This window comes from Lissotriton helveticus, chromosome 4_1 (genome assembly GCF_964261635.1).
Source record: "Lissotriton helveticus chromosome 4_1, aLisHel1.1, whole genome shotgun sequence".
NCBI classification, from domain to species: Eukaryota; Metazoa; Chordata; class Amphibia; order Caudata; family Salamandridae; genus Lissotriton; species Lissotriton helveticus.
Window position 1 is genome coordinate 1936399094 of NC_136063.1, and position 15625 is coordinate 1936414718.

The following is a 15625-nucleotide window of genomic DNA, read 5'->3' on the forward strand; positions in this document are numbered from 1 at the left end:
CCACAGGATATAAATCATCCAAGGGATCTACTTCCACTGACGTTTCAATGACAAGTTCAATGATAACATCAAGATCAACAGATTTCTCATTATCACTCATGGTTGATGTTGTCAGACCATCGGCTGGTTAAATTTTCCTTCTGTGGCACAGTTAATTTGACTGTAGCCGCCCCACGGCAGCATGGTCAAACCCATAGGGCATATCATCGAGTGACCCCTGAGATGCTGGCTCAGGCTGCTCTGGATCATCCTTGCCCTCTTGTGGGTGACCTGTCGCAGGATTTGGAGTCCCTGCAGGTATGGCTGACTGACAGGCTTAACGATCTTGCCCCGGAACTGGCCCCTCGTCGCACTCCGAAACGAGTGTCCGCCCCCTGGTTTACCGTTGCACTGTCGGCTAAGCGGCAGCAGTGTAAGGTGGCCGAAAGAGCTTGGCGGGTTAAATATGATGAGGTGGCCAAGGTGACTTTTAAGAACATGGTTAAGGAGTATCACCGGGAGATTCGCCTAGGTAAGAAAGCCTACCTGGCAGGGAGGATAGAAGCTGCCTCCAACTCCTGCAAGGAGATTTTCTCCATAGTCAGGGAATTTACATCTCCACGGTTAAACACCGCTGAGGAGAGGCCCTCCGACTCCTGGGCGGCGGATCTTGCCGGCTTTTTTACGAGCAAGATCCAACTTATACAGGCCTCTTTCCCATCGGCTACACCCATGGAGCGAACTGCCACTGAGGACATTCGATCGCCTCTGGCCTTGCCAGGCCCGATACTGGGGGCTTTTCCACCTATACTGGAATCCGTCTCCTTAGCACTCTTGGCCAACTTGAAATCTGGCTCGCCCCTGGATCCCTGTCCTGCTAAGACACTGGCGAAGCTGGCTGATGTGATCAATCCTTTGGTCAGTCCGCTGCTAAATCTTTCATTGATCCAGGGAGTGGTCCCGCAGGCTTGGAAGCAGGCGATGGTCATCCCGCTGCTTAAGAAGCCTGGTCTGGACCCTAAGGCCCTTGTTAACTACCGGCCTATCTCTCTGCTGCCGGCTCTTTCGAAAATTGTTGAAAAGCACGTACAATCGGTGCTTTCCAATTTTCTAGAGGCGAATGAGATTTTGCATGCCTCCCAGTCAGGTTTTCGCCCTAATCTTAGCACCGAGACCGCGCTCCTCGAGGTCTCTGAAACAATCAAGGAGATCCTGGATCCAGGGGGTAAAGCCATGCTGGTGATGTTGGATTTGTCGGCGGCTTTCGACACCGTTCCCCACGAGGGTCTTCTCGCAAGACTCTATGAGATTGGTCTTCGGGGAACGGTGCTCAGTTGGTTTTCTTCCTTTCTAGCCGGCCGCCGGCAAACGGTCTGGGCCTCACCAGATTCCGCCGTGATGCCTCCACTGGGAGTCGGGGTCCCTCAGGGCTCTATTTTGAGCCCGACCCTCTTTAATATCTTCATGACCCCTTTGGCGGCATTGGCGGAGTCGTTCGGGGCCCGGATCGTATCTTATGCCGACGATACCCAGCTCCTCTTCTCGTGTAAGAGAGGAGGAGATTTCGAGGGGGAGAGTATCCGGGATTGCCTTGGGGCTGTGTTCCAATGGTTCCAACTGCACAGCCTCAAGTGCAATTCCGACAAGTCTGAGATACTCTTCTTTGGGTGCGACACGGAGCCAGACTGGCAGGCCTGGTGGCCTAGCGGCATGTTCCCCCCTATGCGTTCTTCCCAAATAGCGAAAAACTTGGGTGTTAAGTTGGACACGGGGCTTACAATGAAAGCCCAGATCCTAGGGGTGTCGGGCATGTGCTTTGGCCTCCTCAGGATGCTGCGGAGGTTTCTTCCCCTGTTATCGGAGGAGCACCGGAAGCTGACTGTACAGGCCCTGATTGGCTCCAGGTTGGATTATTCAAACATTTTATACCTGGGCCTGCCAGAGTACCTGTTACAGCGGCTTCAGGTTGTACAGAATGCTGCGGCAAGGGCAGTCTATGGAGTGAACAGGCGTACCAGCGCTACGGGTTTGCTCCAGATCCTGCACTGGCTCCCAATCCGCAAGCGGATTGCCTTTAAGGCTCTGACATTGGCATTTAAGGCCCTTCATGCGTCGGGAGCGAAGTATCTCCAGAGGAGACTGACTTTCTACCAACCAGCTCGCTCTCTGAGATCAGAATCTTTATTTCTGGCTACTGTCCCACAGGTGAAAAGAGCGCGTCTGGGCGGTCGCTCCTTTGGGTTACTGGCGCCCCAATTATGGAATTCCCTGCCCCTCTCCCTTCGGGGATCCACTGGCTTATTAGCCTTCAGAAAGGACCTTAAGACCTGGTTGTTTGTCCAGTAGGCCTTCCTTGTGTGCTGTTTCTTTTTCCACTGTGTTGTCTTTTATTCTTTTAATGTGTTATGTTAGTTCACTGCAGCCTGCCTCAATTAAAAGCGCCGGGACACTCTTTTTGAGTAGCCGTTGCGCTCTACAAAAAACCATTTAACATAACATAACATAACATAACATTGTCGTTATCTTTAAAGAAAGAGAACAACAATGAGATGTTGCAGAGTAAGAGACAAATCTCAGAGACTATAATAGTAAAATTGTTTAACAAGAGTAACATTTTGCAGATATTATTTAGCCATGTCCAGCGATGCTGAGGAGGTGAGGCCTATGTCCAAGTTTTCAGTGAACAGGACTCATCTCTTCTTAACCTTGGATAAGCCTCACCAACTCTGTGTCCCCTGCTCATACTTAAATGTAAAGGGGCAGATTTATGTTAACTGGCGCATCCCCAGGGATGCACCACTTAACGTGCGCCGCTGCTCTGCCACCCATGGTGTGCCGCATTTACAATGCAGAGCACCATGGGGCAAAAACAGCACAGATGAGTCACGCATCTGTGCCGCAAAAGCGGCGCATTGCAGGAATTACGTCCCAAGCGCGACATGACTCCTGCAATGCACAGGTGCAAGCCACACATTGCATGGTGCGTCACTCCTTATGCCTGTTTCAAACAGGCGTAAGGATTTGATTCAGCAATGCCATAAAGCTGACTCAGTGAAATCTTGTAAATTTCACTGTGTTAGTTTTACAGGGCTTTCATGCAAGTGAACGCCCACCCTGCAACAAAACGCCCACATGAAACCTGACGCAGGTTTCATGTGGCACAGGACTTTACAGCGTGACACATCTGCCTAGATGCATCAAGTTGTAAATATGTCGCAACATAGCGCATCTTTTGCGCCGCCGCTGCGTCACAAAAGTGATGCAACGGCGGCGCAAAAGAGGCGCACGGCCATCATAAATCTGCCCCTAACATTTTAAATGATTGGTTCAGGATGCCGATAAGGTGTGGCCTATCCAGAGGTTTGTTTGAGGTGAGGCCTACTCAGGGTTCCAGATGAAATTTAGGCTTGTTGAAGAGTACAGAGGAGATAATACATGTGCAGGCCTACCAACGAAGTGAGTCATGTCCACTGCACTCTTGAACAAAGGCCAGACCTCCTCTGTCTCCCTGGACAGACCTAAACCTCATCTGCACAATGTGATTCGTAATGTTAGCAAATACAGGTGATGTAATTGAAAAACGTGCAATTTGTTTTGCTCATTTCACAATCACATCACCTGTGTTTCCTTTGCTTAGGTATCTCATTGTGCAGATGTAGTCTAGCATATCCAAGAGTACGCAGAAGGTGAGCACTGTATGCAACAAATTTGACACTTACAGAAGCCTCAGCTTCTCCATGCCCCCTACACAGTCCTAAATGTATACAGTTTAAACCGACGGTATCTTGTTGCAGATGAAGTGAGGCCTATCTTGCAACATGGTGCATCTTTTGCACCGCTGCTGCATCACAAAAGTGACGCAACGGCGGTGCAAAAGAGGCGCATGGCCATCATAAATCTGCCCCTAACATTTTAAATGATTGATTCAGGATGCCGATAAGGTGTGGCCTATCCAGAGGTTTGTTTGAGGTGAGGCCTACTCAGGGTTACAGATGAAATTTAGGCTTGTTGAAGAGTACAGAGGAGATAATACATGTGCAGGCCTACCAACGAAGTGAGTCCTGTCCACTGCACTCTTGAACAAAGGCCAGACCTCCTCTGTCTCCCTGGACAGGCCTAAACCTCATCTGCACAATGTGATTCGTAATGTTAGGAAACACAGGTGATATAATTGAAAAACGTGCAAATATTTTTGCTAATTTCACAATCACATCACCTGTATTTCCTCAGCTTAGGTATCTCATTGTGCAGATGTAGTCTAGCATATCCAAGAGTACGCAGAAGATGAGGACTGTATGCAAAAGAGCAATGTACATTACTCACCTCCCTTGACACTTACAGAAGCCTCAGTTTCTCCATGCCTCCTACACAGTTCTAAATGTATATCATTATCATCACAGTGACTATGAAACTCTAGCAGTACATATTGTGAAACCTAAATGTCTTAAAGTAACGATTTTTTAACCGACAAACAAGTAAATTATTCTCCCAGATTGATGGTGAGAAGTGATATATTTATTTAAAGAAGCAGACACCTTTTTGTCATTGTCATAAATGTAAAAAGCATTCCTTTGGGGGCGTGGCCAAGATGGCGGCTTGAGAGGACGTGGATCGCGAGGCTCCCCGGCCCTGTGTCCCTATCGCACGTTTTCCTGGCTGCCACCCCCTTGAGTTCCTGCCCAAATTCAGCACATGCCGACCCCGCTCCCTTGGGGGACTGCTGGCCGGGTTTCTTTGAACCGACGACCGTTGGCGCCCCGCTTCTCCTGCTGCTAACGCGACCGGTGCGCCGGCGACGAAGGTTAGAGCCCTTCCGCCGCACACCCACGCCTCGGCGGCTGCAGGCGCTGGCCGGAGTACCATACCTGCGAGCGGCGGAACACAGAGAGGCGGCATGAGCTTCCAACAGCGGAGAGCCTGATAGATCGGTGCTCCGGGCCGTCCCCGGACAGCCCGTGCCCAGCCAACAGCCGACCGACGACTCCAGGCCCCGGCGTGGGCCTCCAGGCGATCACCCGCGCCTCTTCTTAGCGGGCCTATGGGGGCTTGCGCTGCGCAGAGCACTGGCCGCCGGCCCCACGCACTCCCACTGGTCTCCCCCCCACCTCATCGGCTGCCTCCGGGGGAGACGCTCCAGGGCTGGCGGCTGCGCCATCTCGGGGCCTTGAGCTCTCCGGCGGAGGCCTTCTGCATAATTTAGGCCCCGGCGTGGGCCTACTGGGCGGTGGCGCAGGATCAACCCCGCCGCCCGCACGGAGCCATAACCCGGGTGGGACATTGGTCGCCCATCCCCCACGAACCTCCGGAACCCCCCTCGCACTTCCGACATCCAGCGGGGGGGACCCACCTGAGTTGGGGCCTACTCACCCCGGCCTCTCCGGTGACTGTGAGTCCCGCCGGAGGACGCTAATCACCCTACGCCCCGGCGTGGGCCTGCTAGGCGGCCGGAAAGGTCGCAGCCCCTTGCGCCACACACATCGGACATCCTACGAGGCAGCACCAACCTCTTGAACAATTTAGGCTCCGGCGTGGGCCTACCGGGCGGTGGCGCAGGACCAACCCCGCCGCCCCCTACAGAGCCGTACCCCCGGCAGGGCGTCGGACGCCCGCCCCCCACGAGCCACCGGAACCCACCTCACGCCTCAGACCTCCAGCGGAGGGGACCCACTTGTGCCGGGGCCTACTTGCTCAGGCTCCTCCGATAACTGCCAGCCCCACCGGAGGCCTCTAACCACTCTGCGCCCCGGCGTGGGCCTGCTGGGCGGCCGGAAGGCCCACCGTCCATCGCACCACCCACAGCGGTCATCACACGAGGCAGCATCAGCCCGCCGCCGGGTGCGCTCCGGAGCCTTCCCACCCCCTGGCCTGCCGGTGGAGAAGCACTCCGGCGACGCGGGACGCCACCCAGCTGCATCTTCCCGTATTGGTAACGGCCTCCTGGACGGGTGGCATAAGGTGAGCTGCGCCCTGCGACCTGGTCTACCGAACACTCTCCTCCCCCGGGCCCTGCTTTTCCTGTTGGGTGGCCCTCAGCTGCTGTGGACGGAAGCGCGGACTTACTAGGCGCTATCCTGGACCCGCGCCCGCCGGAACCGTTAACTCCAGCTTCCTGCCAGCTACCTGCTATCCGCCATCCGCCGGGGCCCCCCGCTCAGTCGCTGGGGCCGTCCGTGGACCTCTCCGCGACATCCAGCTCACGAGACTTTCCTTTTGCTACTGCCGGGGCTCTGCTCTCCTGCCTAACACCTAGACACTCTTCCTGGACCTGTGTTGCTCTTTCTCCACCAAACATAACCTCGCTCTGCGTAGTACGCTGGCCCCAGCCCGGATAGCCTGGTCACCCCTACCATCAATACCTCATTAGCTACCACGCACTCTGAGAGCCGCCCTTGCAGCTCCCCATGAAGGACTCTTCCTCCGGACAGCCGCCCCCGGACCAGCTTGCGGACCCTCCTCCTGGGTCGCCGCACCTGACCCTTCGCATCACCCAGGGCCGGCTCTGCATCATCCGCTGCCTCTCACGGTTGGCCTTGCTTCTGTGGCTGGGCGATCGCTCAACGGCCCCCGACGAAACCCGTTGGCTGGACCCCTCACCCTGTTCTGGACATAATGACGCACTCTAATCGCAAAGGGGCCCGGAACGTTGTGGAACTCATGCATAAAGCAGCGGCGAAAGGAGACAAGACCCAACCACAGTCGTCCCCGAAGCCTCCCGCGAGCCCTCAGACACCGAACGAAGACACCGCTCCAATCACGAAAGCCTTCCTCGCCTCCCTTTTCAACACATTGCGAGAGGACTTCCAGACTCTGAAACAGGACTTGGCCGGGGAGCAACGCGAACTCCGTCGTGACATTGATGGCCTGAGAGAGCGGGTTGCCTCTCTGGAGGACGCTGATCAATCCCGCAGCGGGGAGGTGGAGAGACTCCAGCAGGAAATCCTGCGACTTCAAGATCAACAGGTGGATTTACAGTCGCACTCTGAAGACTTGGAGAACCGCTCCAGGCGGAATAACATACGGGTCAGGGGTGTTCCGATGAAGGCTGAAACAGACAATGTGACCAACTATCTCCAAGACCTATTCAGAGACATCCTGGGTGAGCCGAGCGACTTTGAAATCCGAATCGACAGGGCTCACAGGGTAGGCATGGCACGCAGAGCACCTGCGCCACCTCCGGACATTCTGGCGTTCCTCCCGGACTTTCCTCTGAAGGAACGCATCCTTAGAGAGGCCAGGAAAGCACAACCCATTAGGTTTCGAGATGACCCTGTAGCCCTTTTTCAAGACCTCTCTAACATCACCTTACAAAAGCGTAAATCCTTCCGACCCGCGACGAACTTCCTGCGAGATGCCGGGATACCCTACTCCTGGGGTCACCCGTTCCGTCTGATCTTTAAATGGAACGGCTCCCTTCACCAGCTCAGATCGCTCCGTGACACCTGTTCCCTACTAGGTATAGACATGCCGGAAGGTCCCACCTCCAGAGACGCATCTCCGTCCCGGTCACAGGAGGACTCGTCTCGCCCTACAAGAGACGGCTGGCAGACGGTTCGCAGGAGGAGAACGCCGAGACCCATCCCGAAACCGGATCCGATTACAGTCGCCCAGGAACGTGAAGCTGCAGTACAGGAAGTGGCAGATAACACAGCACCCGATCTGTAGAACTTTGACCTTGCTGGGGGTGTTCTCTCACTCGCACATAGCTTAAATGGGGGTTGGGCCGGGGAGCCGCCACTTGAGCTGCAGCCATGGTACCCCTTCCTTTGACTTTCTGCGGACCTGTGCCCTGCACGACTAGGCCCGAGACTTTTACCAGTTTCTGTTGGGGGGGTTGTTCTGGGAGGGGGTGGGGGGTTTGGGGAACGGGGGTTCAGTACTTGAAGGGGGTTGGGCAGGTCCACTCTGTTGGGGTTAGGGTGGCCAAGAGGGGGAGGGAACGGTGGGAGGGGACCAGTACGCCATGGGGCCTTTACACACACCACGTGCTACCTATGTTTTACGCTACTGCGCAGCGTCTTGCACTCCTAATCCTGCTTGTCCCCTTATGCCGTAGTGATGACTGATACGATTAAAATCCTGTCTCTTAACGTCAAGGGCCTCAACAACCCGATCAAGCGTAGGGCTATCATCTCTTACTTGGAGAATTCTGAAGCCGACATCTGCTTGCTACAGGAAACCCACCTCTTAGCTAAAGATTGGCACCGGCTGCGCTCCCGCGCCTTCCCACAGCAATTCTTCTCCTCTCTCCCATCAAAGAAAGCCGGGGTGGCTATCCTTATATCACGGCGCTTCAAGGGCAAGGTGGGGGCCAAAATAGGGGAAATCAAAGGGCGCCTTCTAGCCCACACTTTCCTAATAGGCAACACTGCATACACAATAGGCTCCATCTACTCCCCCAACACAGGTCAGGAATCCTTTTTAATCTCCGCAATCTCTGAAACGCTTCAAGCTCCCCACACCCACATGCTACTAGGGGGGGACCTCAACCTCGTCATGGATACCGACAGGGATAGATCGGGGCACCGTTATGGAGACACCGGGGCACTTTCGCAAAAGGGCGTTACTTGGCTGCACGATAGAGACATCTCGGACCTTTGGAGGCATACACACCCCCTCACAAAGCAGTACACATTTTACTCACACGTACACCACACTTACGCGCGCATAGACCACTTCCTGGGATCATCAGGCCTCATTCCTCATATCGCCACAGCGTCGATTGTCCCGGCAGCCCTCTCCGACCATGCGGCATTGGAACTGACGCTCAACGTGCCCAGGTTGCCACGCACCCTGGGGTCGTGGAGGCTTAATGAATCCCTCCTACAGAAGCCGGCGGTAGCCCACCAGCTTCATAAATGCATATCAGATTACTTGGCCACCAACGATACCCCTGATGTATCGGTGTCATCCTTGTGGGGAGCCTTGAAAGCTATCATCCGGGGGGAGCTGATAGCAATATCGGCCGCGGACGTCAAACTTCGCAAGGAAAAGAGGGATGACCTCTCCGACAAGGTTGCGGAGCTGGAGAGAGCACACAGCCGCACAGGCGCCCCGAGAATTTGGCGCCAACTTAAGGCCGCCCGGGCTCAACTAGCCAGCCTCGACACCGACAGGGCAGAATTTGCTGCTCTCCGCCTCCGTCACGCGTACTACGTGGGGGGCAACCGCACCGGCCGGCTTCTGGCCAGCGCCTTGAAAGCCAAACTCCAACGCTCCAAAATCACGACGCTACTGGACGACGCCGGCGATGCTGTTACTGAGGACGCACAGATTGCCTCAGCCTTTCGATCCTTCTACGCCTCTCTATACAGCGCGGATAGGGCATCACCGGCGGACATAGATACCTATCTGCAATCTGCTGATATCACGCCGCTATGCCCGGCGAGCACGGAAGCCCTAGATGCCCCTATCCGTCCCGACGAGATCCTCGCTGCCATTGCGCGCCTTCGTCCGCTTAAATCCCCGGGTCCTGACGGCTTCTCGGCGGGCTTTTATAAGTCCTTTGGCCATGTCCTGGCGCCTATCCTTGCCAGGCTATTTAACTCCTTTGAAGGCCCGAGTTCCATCCCGCCCGATATGCTTGCAGCTGATATCGTGGTCCTGCCTAAACCGGGCAAACCCCCGACGCATTGCTCCGCGTTCCGCCCCATCTCCCTGCTCAATCTAGATCTGAAGCTGTTTACGGGGGTCCTTGCGGCTCGTTTAGGTCCCTGCCTCCCGGGCATCCTCGAACCGGACCAATCGGGCTTTGTCCCGAACCGCCAGTTCAGCGACAACACCAAAAGGCTCCTGCATCTCGTGGACAAGGCTCACTTTCAGGTCTCGGATTCTGCCCTACTAGCCATCGATGCAGAGAAGGCTTTCGACCGTGTCGACTGGACCTACCTGCGGGCTGTGCTACGACGCTACCACCTGGGCGACCGGTTTCAGGCCTGGATCGCGAGCTGCTATCACCGTCCCTTGGCCCGTGTCCGGCTGGGTGGCCTCAAATCAGACCCCTTCGAGATACAGAGAGGTACCCGCCAAGGATGCCCTCTCTCGCCCCTCTTATTTGCTTTGTACGTGGAACCTTTAGCGCAAAAAATACGGGACAATCCTCACATTACGGGGATGTCTTTTGGCAACGAACCCCACATCGTGGGATTGTACGCAGACGACATAATCGCCGCGTTGGACCGTCCGTCCAGCTCCATACCGGCGTTACTGGCGGAGTTGGAGCAATTCGGTGCGGTATTAGGTTTCAAAGTTAACCAGGGGAAATCCCTGATACTACCCCTAGGAAGCCATGCTCTTCCTAATAGCCCGCCACCTGCCTTCGGCTGCAGATTGCGGTCCACTGCTCGGCTTCCATACCTGGGGATCACCCTGACCTCCTCCACGACTCGACGGTCAATCACAATTATTCTACTTTATCATCCCAGATCCGGGCCGACCTCGCGCGCTGGTCAAAGCAGCCCCTCTTCCTACTTGGCAGGATTGCGGCGGTGAAGATGTCGGTCTTACCCAAGATATTATACATTTTTCAGACCCTCCCGGTATCCCCGCCACCGGGAGTGCTAGCTGATCTCCAACACGACATTCATCAATTTGTGTGGGAGAAGAAACGCGCCAGACTACATAAACGAGTAGCGCACAGGACTGTGGACGAGGGCGGCCTGGGGATCCCGAATCTACTGCAATATTTCCAAGCCTCGCAAATCCGATATCTGGTAGAGTGGTACCGACCCGAATCAGAGAAGAGATGGCTCTTTCAGGATAGGGCAATGGCTCAGACCTCTTTGTGGAAGGTACCGTTTCTTGCTCGCCAGCATAGACCGCGCTATCTCCTCCGCTCCTCTATCACTCGGACCACTATGGCAACCTGGGACATGGTGGCGGTCAAACGGGGCCTTACGACCTTCCCGTCTCCACTTACCCCTCTCTTTGATAATCCCGCATTCCCACCTGGCACGGACGCTCGAGCTTTCCTGCAATGGCGTGATACACCTTGCCGATCGGCCGGCCACCTCTTTGATTTGGAGGGGTTTCTCTCTCTCGCTGACATTTCGCGAGACTACAGAGTGGATAAACCACACATGTTTCAATATTTCCAAATTCGCCACTGGCTCTTGCAACCAGAAGTTACCCTCTTGGTCGGCCGGCAAATGACGCCGTTCGAACGCTGGCTTGTGTCCAAAGACTCAGATAAACATCTTGTCTCAGACCTTTATCGGATGCTCTCCCCTGCTGCCGACCCTGCTAAAACTGCTGGCCAGCGACGATGGGAAACCGAACTCGGGAGAACTCTCTCCTCAATAGAATGGAACCACATACACTATAGAGCCGCCCACACTACCCGCAATACCAAAGCTAGGGAATCGGCGATAAAACTGGCGATCTATTGGCACCTAACCCCAGCGAGACTCAACCAGGGTAACCCGACCCGAAGCGCGCTGTGTTGGAGGGGCTGTGGCAGCCGGGGCACACTAACTCACCTTCTATGGGAATGTCCCGCCTTGCAGGAATATTGGAAGGCTGTCCTGGACGACATTGATTCCACGTTCGACACTGAAATCCCACGCTTCCCAGCTTACACACTCCTAGGGCTCCCCAATGCGCTTACGTTCCCCTTGAGATCAGCCCGCGGCAAACAGATGGGCATCGCTATGCAGGCAGCGTCCCAACACATCCTGTCGCTCTGGGGCTCCACCGCCTCTCCCACCCACACGGGCTGGTTGCACAAGTTGTGGTTCACATTAGGCATGGAACGGATCCAGGCCATGCTCACACACACGCCTGACTCATTCCGAACTACTTGGCAACCGCTCCTGACGTTGCTCTCCAGGGAATTCCATGAAATCACTTGCCCAAAGTACCTTCGCATCCTACGCCTTACGGACTGCATGGTGGACCAAAAGAGACCGAAGGCACCCTGATACACTTGGACTAGCTATAACACACACGATCACTATGGAAGAATGGCGTACTGGTAGGGGCGGGGGGAGGGTGTTAGAGTTGGGTGTTGGGGGGGGGGGCGTTTTTTTTTTTTTTTAGGGCTGGCCTTTTTATTTGCTGCTCCGATTAGGGGCTCTTCTCGATCTCCGGGCATCGCCTCTTCATCTGGGCATGTTCACCCTGCTCACATAACGCTTATTAGAGAAGACGTGTTTGTCTGTCTCGCATGCCTTACTTGCCTGCTGATTGTCTATTGCCATGCCATGCCTGTTTCTTCTGTTTCAAAACTCAATAAACATACTTTGACATTAAAAGCATTCCTTTTCTTTATGAACCATTTTCATGTCATAATTTGAAAACACAGCAAAACTCCTATGTACAAGTACACCCTGTCAGTACTTAAATTTGCCAAGCACACATGCGGGCGTATTTACAAGAGCCTTGCACCACGGAGAAATGACTTAAATTTACCAAGCACTCATGAGGGCTTATTTACAAGGACCTTGCATCACCTTTAAAGTCACTTTTAACATGGGGAAAATGACGTGAACGTGGCTCAAAGGCCTTGTAAATATGGTCCATGCTGACTATGAAACTCTATCAGTACATATCAAGTAACCTAAATGATTTCAAGAAACGTTCTTAAACACATCAAGTAAGCAAATAATTCACCCAGATTTATGGTGAAGTGACTTAAAATGCCCTAACACACGTGAAAGCGTATTTTTAAGGCCCTTGCACCACTTTTGCGTCACTTTTAACATGGCTATGAAACTCAAAGAAACTAAATCTATTTGTAAAACACTTGAAACAAAGCAACATTTTAAATACACAACTTTTTTCATAATTTTCTCCCTAAAGCATACTATTCTCTATCTAAATTAAATGAATCTTTTCTCACCTTAGCAAATACTTTTTGAGTTTCAAAACAGTCTCAGACACACACCAATTTTTCTTTAGCAGAGCAAAGGGTATGCACTCCAGAGGCTGCAACCAACAAAGGCACAGAAATGCTGTAATTCATCACACATATCTCTCATGTCACCCAATCAAAACTCTTCCCTCACTTTTTTCAAATCAACACCCTTCCCCCCCGTCTGCCCTTTCTGCCTTTTTTCCATAGCAACCACCTCCTGAAAGACCTGTCATGTTTACAAGTTCACACAACAATGTTTCAATTAAACTCTGAACTCTCAGTACACATGCGTATCCAGTGCAATCTTTCATAAAATGATTTTTTCTTGACCATTCAAATTACATCTTTCAAAGAACTCATCCATGCACCCTAACTTTCTGTTTTCAGCAATCAAAATCCACCAATCACTGCTACTGAATCATTAGCACAGAAACTCCACAGTTTTTTTCATTACAAACTCCTACTGTTTCAACTGCCATTTCATTCCCACACTTCATCTGACTGCAGCAGAACCTCCTCTCACCATGTTTTCTGTCTGGATTGTTGGACATAGTTACATCCACTGGGCTCAAAGGTATGCTGATAACAGAAATTTACACAACCTCAATTTACAAAATGTGGAAATCAACTGGATTGGCCACAGAGGATTAAGATGTCACCAATTGATACCATTGGTGAAAACGTTTTTGCATTTGCCAAAACTTGACCTGTTAATTGTGCACTGTGGAGGTAATGACTTGGGCACTTTGACTGGGGTAGGTCTGGAAATGCTTTTAAAGGACACCTTTGAGCAATTGATGGCACTTTTTCCTCAAACTGCCTTGGTATATTCAAATATATGCCAAAGACAGAAATGGAGGTGGTCCAACCAATTTTGTTCACAAATTGAGAAATCGAGGAAGCATGTAAATAAGTCTGTTTCAGCTTACATGAGAGACCATGGAATGGGCTCCATCTACAACAATAACTTGCGTTACTACATGCAAGATATCTACAGAGGAGATGGAGTTCACTTCTCAGATGAGGGGAACCTACTTATAAGTACCTAAATCTACCACAGACCCAAAAGCTCTTCTCAGAGCTACCCTAACTATGATCACTCTAAACAAATTTTAAATGTAACTTTTTTTTAACTAATTTTCACGATTTACGCTTTCCGGAGCGCTACCCGGTTCGCGCACCGGACGCTAACCGCGCGAAAATTTGAAAAAAAAATGTGGGTTTTTTTTCGCACATATGGGCCTCCTCAGCCACCCTCAGAAAACCTAGGGGGTCAGGATACGTCTCCCGTGCCCCCTTACACCCATTTCCCACATTGTTTTTCCTCCATCTTGTGATTAAACTCGACCGAAACACAAGATGGCGGACTCCCGTTACGCTACCGGTTAGCTACCCGGTTCGCGTACCGGGTGGCGCCTCTACCTCGAAAAAACGGAATATATATATTTTTTTTTTTTGCCCCGCGGGACCCTTTAATAGCCCCCTCATCAATCCTAGGGGGTCAGGAGGGGTCTACCTTGCCCCCTTTCATTAATTTCCCCCTTCGTTTTTCTTCACCTCTTGTCTCTCGATCCTACAGAGAGACAAGATGGCGGCTGCTCCGGACTGTTTAGAATGTTGACAGACACCGGAGAGCCAATCAGCTTCACTTCGCGAAGTTCCGTTACGCGTCAGGTACGCGAACCGGGGCGCTAACCGGAGCGCTGTTACAGATATATATATTTTTTTGAACGTTAAGTTATCAAAATCCACTGGAGCACATATATTGAGACGTAGCAAAGGCACATCGGCCAAACAATATCTACAATTTTGCCAAGTTTCATGGAAATCCATTCAGCCGTTCGAGCTAAAAGTGAGTCCAACCGCCCTATAGAAAATTGCATGGGAAAATGCGTTTTGGGACCCCCCTTTTTTCTCAGGCCCCCCTTGACGAAACCCCCCCAAATTTTAAGGGGCTGCTCGGAAACAAAATGTTCCATTTTCCTGAAAATTGCAGCCAATTCCGTCTTCAAACGCCAAAGTTATTCGACATAGAATTTTCAAAAATCCCATAGGAAAAAAATCCTAACTATATATACCTACTGGCGACCGCCAGTAGGTAATATCTATATATATATGTATATATATATATGTGTATATATATATATATATATATATATATATATATATATATATTCCAGCTCCAAGAACTTCTCTCCCAGCCGAGAAAGAAGAGGCAGCACTCGCAGGCTGAGTTACAGTGTTTTCTTTATTCCGTTACAGACGCGTTTCGGGTCAAGCCCTTTGTCAATGTAATAACGAAAAACGCTACTTGGAAGTCATTTTTATGCAAAGCGTAATTTCCGGTGGAAACCGTAAAAGGACTACCCGCTCCCAATCTGCGGGTGCCATATTGGAATGTACAAGAAAAAAGTTCTATCAGAGCTCATTTGGCAAAATCGCATTTAAATTATTAAATACAATTGATTCATTAAGCCGTGAATTGGCAAACCAAATATATCCACATTTTGTCGATGTTTACTATGGAGTAAAAACTAATGCTGGGACGTGTACATCGTAATACTATACATATTTACATTTCATGATTTTCAAAGCAATTTATCACATTCTAGGTATACACGTTCAAACATTTTACCCCGCAATATATTGTATTGCCTAATGAGTAGAACATTCCTTTACTATCTTGCCGTGGATCGGCTTAAGCGGCTCCTATCGCTAGAAACCGCTAAATTGTAACCGGGGTTGCCCCCCAGGTTAAAAACAGATTCCTCCAGAGTTAGTTGAGTTGGCCCTGAC

At 51.9% G+C, this 15625-nt stretch overlaps 1 protein-coding gene across 1 annotated transcript in view; it reads left to right on the forward strand.

Moving 5' to 3' along the window:
- Positions 1 to 15625, forward strand: part of LOC144829455 (transmembrane 9 superfamily member 2-like) — a 1692131-nt gene that overhangs the window by 1215620 nt on the left and 460886 nt on the right. The gene's annotated exons all lie outside the window — the stretch shown is intronic.